The sequence below is a fragment of the Aquarana catesbeiana genome, linkage group LG07, assembly GCF_042186555.1.
Source record: "Aquarana catesbeiana isolate 2022-GZ linkage group LG07, ASM4218655v1, whole genome shotgun sequence".
In the NCBI taxonomy this organism is placed as follows: Eukaryota; Metazoa; Chordata; class Amphibia; order Anura; family Ranidae; genus Aquarana; species Aquarana catesbeiana.
Window position 1 is genome coordinate 212,800,662 of NC_133330.1, and position 8,048 is coordinate 212,808,709.

At 45.2% G+C, this 8,048-nt stretch overlaps 1 long non-coding RNA gene across 1 annotated transcript; it reads left to right on the forward strand.

Annotated features, from left to right (window-relative positions):
• The first annotated feature begins 1,257 nt into the window (after positions 1–1,257).
• Positions 1,258–3,108, forward strand: LOC141102526 (uncharacterized). Its single transcript, XR_012235134.1, has 3 exons — positions 1,258–1,418; positions 2,731–2,809; positions 2,946–3,108. It is a non-coding gene; the product is annotated as an uncharacterized lncRNA (long non-coding RNA).
• The last annotated feature ends 4,940 nt before the right edge of the window (positions 3,109–8,048 follow it).

The following is an 8,048-nucleotide window of genomic DNA, read 5'->3' on the forward strand; positions in this document are numbered from 1 at the left end:
CTCCCACAAATTTACGTAAAGCATACAACAAGGCTATGTCATGCTCCCGGACCTCTTTACTCTTTAAATGTGGGGAACCTCCCCCTTTAAAAGATACCGTGAGATTTATCACGACCTATTCCGCACATCATAACTTACTCCGCAATATCTTAACCAAAAATTGGCCTCTTCTGGCTGAGCATCATACCTTAGCCAAATATATTCGATCGACTCCGGAAGTTGTGTTCCGTAGAGCCTGATCATTACAGGATCAATTAACCTCCAGTCACTACGCCCCTACTAGACCATCAAGGACTGGACCTAACGGCACATTTAAATGTGGTGATTGTCCCCGGTGCCCTTGGGTCAACGAAGGTAGATACTTCGTTCTACCCAATGGGGAGACTTTCGCCCCACGCACCTTTGCCAACTGTGGTACAAAAGGAGTCATCTATTTAATGAACTGCATATGTAAAGCATTTTATGTTGGCAAAACGATCCGCAAATTCAGACAAAGAATCAGTGACCATTTGTATGATTCTGAAAATGGGAAATTAACCACAATTGGTCGACACATTGGCCTGCATCACAGATTTGACAACTCGGTCATCAAGTTTCTGGTACTGGAGGTAGTTCAACCCAATCCCAGAGGTGGCGATTGGGATCGCTCGATACTCCAGGGGGAATCCCTTTGGATCGAGCGACTCAACGCCACCATCCCCCCTGGCCTTAACGAGTCAGTATCTTATAAGGCATTCCTGTGAGTTTTTACGGTTTCGGCCTCTGTGTGGTCCCCCCCCCTCTTCCTGTTTTTCCCCCCTTTCCCCTCCCTCCCTCCCCTCCTCTCCTTTCCCTTTTTTTTTTTTTTTCCCCCCTTCCCTCTCCCCCCCGTCCCTCCTGTTTCTCTCCCCATGGTACTGTTATTGATTTATTTTAGGATGCTCTAGCATGTAACATGTTTACCTGCCTCTCACCACCCTTGATGTTGTTGGGTCAAATTCCTCAGTGACATGGCTTATATTGCATTACATGTACATATTGTGTTTTTTCTCTTGTCTGGTGTTATAAGTTGTTATTTTGACTGTATACACTATTTGCTGTAAAAGGACAATCTCTCCCGTGGCTATCAGGTTATGTGTGCAATTGTCGGGTCCCGGTTCTCCCCCTTGCGGCGGACGTATGCTCGCCCTGGCAGGCGACTTCTGCTTGTGTCCCCTGTCTGGGAACTCGCTTCCCTTCGACGGGAGCGCGCGCTTGCTCAGTAGCACATTTGTGTGCACCTGCGCAGTGCGGGCGAACAGACCCGGTGACGTCAGGGACCGCCCACGCTGGCGTTCCCTGTCTTCCGGGTTGGGGAGCTCTTATAGCGGCCGTCATGGCCGCTATGCGAGCCGGACAGCCTCCTGACGCCGAGCGGGCTTTGGATTGTTCCACACCAGGTTAGTGTCTCCTCTCCCCCTGTCTATCAACTGGCTGCCTGCTATTTTATTATTGTTTAGTGATGCATACTGAGGCGCCGTTTGGCACCCACCCTACTACCTTATACCTTCTGAGCGTTCTCACATCTAACTTATGCATATGGGAACCTGATGAATAGGACCTTCCAGCCCTGTTAGGCTATCAATATTCCTATCTAGTTGACCTTACTATGGTTTTTCTTTTAACTTTTTGTCCCCCCATTATAGTACCTCTGTGTTACATGAGACTGATCTCCATAGCACTTTTCTGCTGTATTATTGACCTTTGCAGAACAAATCTGTTTAATGCAATGTGCTTAGTTAAAAATATATATTTTTTTTATTATTAATCTTCCCCTTGGCCAGAGTGACCTCTTGGCGACGTTCCCACGGCATTAGCTACAGGGCTATCTGAAGATATAAGCCTCTATTGTCTCTTATCATCCTGCCAACTTACGGTCTGGCTAATGTGAATCCTAACATCCTACACCTGCTCATGCGTCACACATCATTTTAATCTGTAGTTGGTGAGTGCCAACTCTGCTATTATCAGTGTGTAGCCTTTTATAATCTTCACAATCCCTGGTTTCTGCATGGATGTGGGTGCGTTGGGTTTCCCCCCTTCCCCTCCCCCCCTTCCCTCCCCCTCCTGCCCCCTCCCCCCCTTCCCTACTCTTCTTTTTTCCCCTTCCCCCTTCCTTTTTGTTCTTCCTTCCCCCCCCTCCCCTCCCCTCTCCCCCTTCTTTCCTGCTCCATGGGCATCTCCCCCTCCCCCTCCTGACTCAGCCCTCTTCCCCTTCTTTTGGGTCCTCTTCCCCCCCCCTGCGCACCCTCCCCTCCCCTTCTCCTTCTCCTTTCCCTTTTCCTCAGCTTCCCTTTCCTCCTTTCCTTCCCTTCCATCCCCCTCTCCCCCCTTCCTTGTCCCCTGTTTTTCTTTCCCCCCCTTTCCCCTTCTCCCCCCCCCTTCCCCCTCTTTCCCTTCCTCTTGTACCATTCCTCGTTCCCTGTTCCCCCCCCGCCTTGTCCCGATTAGCTGTTCCCGACCTTCCCTCATCAATTTTCCTGTCCTTTTTCCTCCCCCCCTCCCTTTTCCCTTCCCCCTTATTTCTATTCCCCCATTCTCGTTCCTTTTTTCCCGCCTCTCCATCCATCCAATCCCCTATGGACCCTCACTCAATTCCCTCCGTGCACCACCATCATGGGCTACTTTAATCGCATGATACGGGCACACATCTTTCTTTGATATCACAATATGGTGATATGTACTATCATTAACCAAATATTTATTCACCAGAGGCTGCCTGTCATCCCCTGCGTCCGCCGCAGGGGGATATGTATGGGGTCCCACATGCCCACAGTTATCTCCTGAATGGGTGAGCTTGTCCTTATTTGTATATGTTTTTTGTATGGAGTGTTCTGAAATGTTGTTAATAATCCTGCTGCCATGATCTGGTATATTTATGTACATATGTTTGTAGATTGTTAAAACAACTTTATGTCACCTTGTAGATATGGTTCTCCTGAAGAAGCGGTGTTGACCGCGAAACCAGTCGAGAATTAAAGCCATACACGCTTTCTATGTAAAAATTGTGTGGAATCCACGGGCTTAGACGTACCTCTTCCTCTTTTTTTATGTTTGTATGTAGTGTTGTTATGTATAATTGCATTGTTTGCGGAATTGCAATTTTATGAATGTTTTTCTATTAAAAGTTAATTTTATATTTTATTTACTTTTTTGTTTGTCTCATATCCAATATTGTATATCGATATTGAGTACCGGAATAGTCCCCTCTTTTCTCCTGGCGGGGGTTGAGACGCTGGCTGTCAGTAGCAGCAACTGCGGCCACCTCTCCTCCCTCCCACTTCCCCTTGTTACGATATTTTGGGATGATGGTACCTATACCTATTAAAACCTTTATGGTAACATAGGCCTGTCAGTTTAGAGATTACAGAGACCTCGTCAGAAGACCAATTTACAGTAACAGGTTCCATAAGCTTTATCCATATAAAATGGCTGCTGTATGTTTATGCACTGCACTTCCAGGGGTGGTTGCTGCCCTCTTGTGTCTGGTGCAGCAAGTGTCTTTGCCTTTTTATAATTTGGTTGTCTTCAATGGACTTGTTCACACCAGATGCAGTCCAGTGCGTTTTTATTTCTGCATCAAGAACGCATGGATATGTTTAACTTTGATTCCAATTACTTCACACCAGTACAGTGCATTCTAGTGCCGTCAACAAGAGTAGAATGTTGCATTGTTTCTTTATAGGAACACATCGGGAAAGTGGCAAAACGCATGTAGAATGCATCAAAAACGCTCATGCAGAAACACATCTTGAATGCAGAAACTTTGGTGATCTGGCCATCAGGCTTGCACAGAATCTATACAGTGAGAGATTTTGTCTGCCAACCAGCAAGAGAGTTAGCTTTGATATATTAACTTCAGAAATGGCATTACATTCAACATTGGAAACTGCAAGATTTGGCACAGTTTCTAGAAAGAGTGGAACCTGGCAACTGACTTTTGTTTGATGCTTTTGATAGACCTAGTGCAAGCGCTGGTTCACTCAGTCACTGCTAGGAGATCATTGTGGTTATGCCACTGGAGGGCAGGCGGAACTTCTACACAAGTCTTCGACATTTCCTATAATGGGAGGTTATTGTTCGGCCAAACGCTGAACAACGCAATTAAGCGAATGACTGGAGGAAAAGTCTGGACTGTAGCCACAGACTAGTAAGAGGAAGCTGCCATCCTTCACTCAAGCCCACTGAACTACAGAGGGCGCAGGGGGCCAAATCTTATAGGACAGGCTGCAGATTTAATAGATCACAATGGAGGTATTTCAAAGTTACTTTTGACATGAAATAAGTCCAGAGCAAGCTGCTAAGATGGCTGGAAAGTCTCTATTAAAGGTGCATCCAACCAGTCTCTTCGAAGTTGGGGCCAGGAAGCCTAAGTGAAGTAGATGATTGTAGCTTCCTTCTGGAGGGTTTGGACAACAATCGCCAAAGACCAGTGGACAGGTGGGTGGACAATGGAGAACAGATCTCAGAAGAGAAAATGTTTGCAAAATTTTTATACTGCTACAAGGCCATCAAGCCAGTGATGCCGAAAACATAGAATCATCTGGGGGCCTTTATGTCCAGTTTTTGTAGTGCCTAAGGCAGGAGCCTCCTGACCTGTGTCAGTTTGAAGGAATGGAATGTGTTCATATACATCAAGAGGTTCAAGATGGAGTCCATGCAGACAGTCACAGGTACAGTTCAGCAGGAGGACCAGTTGGAATCATTCGACTGGCCGACTCATACTTCCAGGCACCGATCAATGCCGAACACCAGAGGCGTGTAAGATTTGCGGTGGCCAGAGGTCACTTTCAGTTGTCTGCCTTTTACAGAATTGGCACAGCCCCAGGAATCTTTTTGAAGATCTTGTTGGCAGTGGTGGTACCTTGGGCCAGGTGGCACATGAGGGCATTTCAATTTGCCTTCTTTAGCCTATGAGCTGGGCTGTCTATGGATCAGAAAATCTTTGTGCCTTTACAAATTCAACAAGAACTAAAAATTTGGACATGGCCACTGTGCTTCTTTCGGAGGCATGCCTCTCAGCCCAGGCGATAGGATGATTCTGAACCCTGATACCAGTCTCTGGGGCTTGGGGAGTCCACAATCTGAAGAAACAAGTGCAAGGCCATTGGATCGCGGTGAAGCGTAGACTCCCCAAGTATCTTGAATGGGAAAAATGCATTTTTCTAGCATTGCAAGCCTTTCAAGATTTTCAAGGGGTTTGACAACAAGACAGTAGTAGCCTACATTGCCTAAAAAGGGGACACCAAAGGTCTTTTTCTGATATTTGCAACAGGATACCAATGCAAAGACTCCGTCATACAAGAGGTTCACAGTGCTATGGAATTCTCTGTTTGATCTTTGTCTCTGGCCAAATTAAATCCTTTATGGCAAGGTCAGTAACAGCTCCCCAATCCAATAAGACTACCTTTAATAGCCTGGCTATGGAATAGGCTACACTAGAGGTCCAGGGATTCTCATCTGAGGTTGTTCAGACCCTGGTAACCAGAAGATCATCCATGAACGCTACATTGGAGAGGATATGAAAGAAGTCTGTTTTGTCTGCTCAGAGAAAGCTTTCTCTCCTGTGTTCCCTGCTCTAGCCAAAATCCTTGATTTTACAGTCAGCGCTAGAGGTTGGTCTGGCATACAAATCCATTTAAGGTACAGATCACTACCTTATCTTTTCACAGGCTGCAGATGGGTGCAAAAGCCAGTGACCATGATGATGTTTCCAGATGACCTTGACGGAAATCCTGGTTCCCTCTGTGGGACTTAGGCTTGGATCTGAGAGCACCCTCACGGTAAAACTAGTTCTGACAGCAACTACTTCAGACAGATATTGAAGATTGCAACATTTTCCGGTAAGGTGGCTTTTTCTTTTTCCTTTTTAACAGAGATAGGGATACCACATCTATCTCCAAAGTTCAATTTTAAAGTGGTATCCAGTTTCAGAGGGACTACTTCCCAGTTTTTCTGGAGTTTTCACATGAGAGGCACTGAGTGCACAGCAGGAAGACTTCAGTTTTCTTACACATGGTCCAGTTACTAACAGTGTACTTGGTCAAAAGAGGAAAGTGTACAATCTTTTCATTTAGCCATCAGGCCCTCAAGAGTCATCCACTCTTGGGTTACCAAGGTGATTAGATTGGCATGCAGGATGCACGCTTTTCTGCTCTGAAACAATTGCAAGACTATTTGACTAGAGGGGTGGCAGCCTTTGGGGCAGTTATGCCAGGATTGCTTGAAAGATATAGGTAAGGGCTAGCTTGAAGGTCTGGTGCGGTCTTCATTCAACCTTACAAACTAAATATGCAACCAGCAAATTTGGGACAAGAGAGATCAATTCTTTCTGCCTTTAGCAGCTTTTCGTTGATTGTCAGTATCTCTTTTCATTTGTTCTCTCCCACCCTATATTGGCTTTGGTATATCCCGTTATGTGCTGACAGGAGGATGGGCCAGGAAAATGAAAAATTGTTATCACTTACCGTAATTTTCCTTTCCTGGCCCATCCTCACATCAGCACAGGACTCACTCCCTAGTGGCCTGTCGCAGGCTAAGTTATCGAACATCTTAGTTGGGGGAGGGGCTGTCTTTTATATTCAGCTTGGAATATGTGGTCCTTGGGGGCTCCAAAGGAGGTGATAACCATTATATGCTGACGTGAGGATGGGCCAGGAAAGGAAAATTACAGTAAGTAATAACAATTTTCCTATATATATATATATATATATATATATATATATATATATATATATATATATACATACATATATAAAACGATGTTTACTACGATCGTTTAAAACGGCCTAAACTTGTACGTTAAAGAAAAGCACATGGAGCAGTATGCAAGGTAATACATAGAATATGAACACACAACAAGTACTTACTTTTTTTAAGCACTTTATGGATCCATCTCTACTGATCCGGCTCATGGAGTTTGAGGTCAGACCATCGTTTCCTCAGCTGATCTTTCGAGCGCCGTACCCCAAAACGAAGATGCAAGATCTTCACCACTTTCGCCATTATTTTGGCTTTTCGGAAATTAGGCTGGGCGTACCGTCCATACTTCCCATCATAATCTATTTTTCTCAAAATTGCCACCATCTCTTCAAAGGCCATATTAGAGGCCTTAAATTTCTGCTTCCTGGATCGGGACATTCCGGGCTCTGGGCTTTCATTGCTACCTGAGGTAGTACACACCTGATGTGTATCCGCCATTGTTTCTGCTACTATGCACCGTAGAGAGAAAGGGCGGAGAATATGTGTTAGAAAAGAATGTCAGGGGCGGGCGACACAGGCGGAGTTTCACGCATGCGCAGTGTATAAAAGTAATTATGCATGTGTCGTACGTACGTTCTGTGCGTAGAGACAAGGGGGGTGGAGAATATGTGTTAAAAAGAATGTCAGGGGCGATGCAGGCGGAGTATGATGCATGCGCAGTGTATATAAAGTTATTACTCATGTGTCGTACGTACGTTCTGTGCGTGGAGGATAGAGGAACAGAAGTTGCTAGCGCCAGAAACTAAGGTAATTTTTAGTAAACTTTGTAGCAGCCTATACTGCTTAAAGATTGAAGAGGCCTATGTTGGGATAAGATGATGAGAGTTTAGCTGAAACATTAGTGTTTTTGTCTTGTGTATTATTTTTACAGAAAACATGAATGCCAAATATAAGGACCCAGAATTTATGACAGCATTTATTGTGAAGTACAGGGAGATGAGGAATCTGTGGGAAGCCAAACACCCTCAATATTACATGAAACCAGTAAGGAAGTCAAGACTTCTGGCATTTGTGCATACTTTCATCCCAGAAGCAACCGTGGAGATTTTGGAAAAGAAAATTGGGATCTTGCAAAATATGTATAGGAGGGAGCATAACAAGATCCAGAATTCCCTGAGATCAGGAGCATCAGCAGATGATGTATATGTACCCAGGCTGTGGTACTACGATAAACTACGTTTTCTTGATGACCAGACTGAAGCCAGGGCATTATTTTCAACCCTTACCTCCACCCTTCCATCAACCCCAGCAGAGGCTGATGAGGACCA